We start from the raw sequence: 1,097 nt of genomic DNA, 5'->3' as shown, positions 1-1,097 counted from the left end.
CAGAGACTAATTACTAGATGGACATATGAATAATCAGTATATTTAAGAATTAAATATTATAATTAAGAATTACATTTTAATAATTATGTTTTAATATTAATTCTGGGTTTATTGGTATTAGAGAATCATCTTATAAATTAAATAAGTTTAACTTTTTTCTATATAATCATCAAGGTAATATTTAAAAAATAATTATACTCTGATATGAAAATACATATTAAAAACTAATAATGAAATTAATTACTGTCTAAAAAGTATATTTCTCGTATTTAACAATTATTAAGTATCTATTAGAAATAATTAAATTAAATAAAAGATTTTAATACTTAATTTTTCAGATATTACATAAACAGAAACAAGTATATTAAATACTAAGCTTTGTCAGTTTTTAAACTATTACCAATATATAGTCAAATATAGCAACTAATAGTCAAAATTATTTATTTTTCATATCCTTGAAAGATTGTTTGATTAAGTGCTACTCTAATACCTGGGATTAAGTGCTCTTCTAACCCCTGGGATTAAGTGCTTCTCTAGCCTCTGGGATTAAGTGCTCCAGCAACCCCTGGGATTCACTCCTTGAAGCCATTGGTATTAAAATACATATTTGCATGAGGACATGTTTGGTCATAATTACACTGCACGAAAAATTGCACCAAACATTCAATAAACATTATTAATAATTTAAATATTTATATTAAATCAAAATCTAATTTATATTTTTTCTTTATTTGGACCAAAACAGATAATCCATCAATGAGGAGTGATGAATGGAGGTGTTACGGGTTCTTTGGAAGATTTATAGAGTACTGCATCAAGGAAACGGTTCATCAAATCTTAATTCCCAAAATTTACATATAGGACAGTATATCATGTCGAATGAGTTATTGATTAATTTCACTTTTAATTCATCTGGAGGTAAAAAGAAAGTTGTCATATGAATTAGTCATTCATTATTTATTTTTGTAGCCAAAATGTTATTTAATATGTAAGGAATAAAGAAAATGAGTAATACCATATTGTGTTAAGCACATGCATTTAAAATTCAATGTAATAAATGAAAATACTTTGGCATCATCATTTGCTTATTGAGGGAG

The sequence above is a fragment of the Halyomorpha halys genome, unplaced genomic scaffold, assembly GCF_000696795.3.
Source record: "Halyomorpha halys isolate HHAL.00 unplaced genomic scaffold, Hhal_1.1 Scaffold111.1, whole genome shotgun sequence".
Lineage (NCBI taxonomy): Eukaryota > Metazoa > Arthropoda > Insecta > Hemiptera > Pentatomidae > Halyomorpha > Halyomorpha halys.
This window is presented reverse-complemented; position numbering follows the sequence as displayed.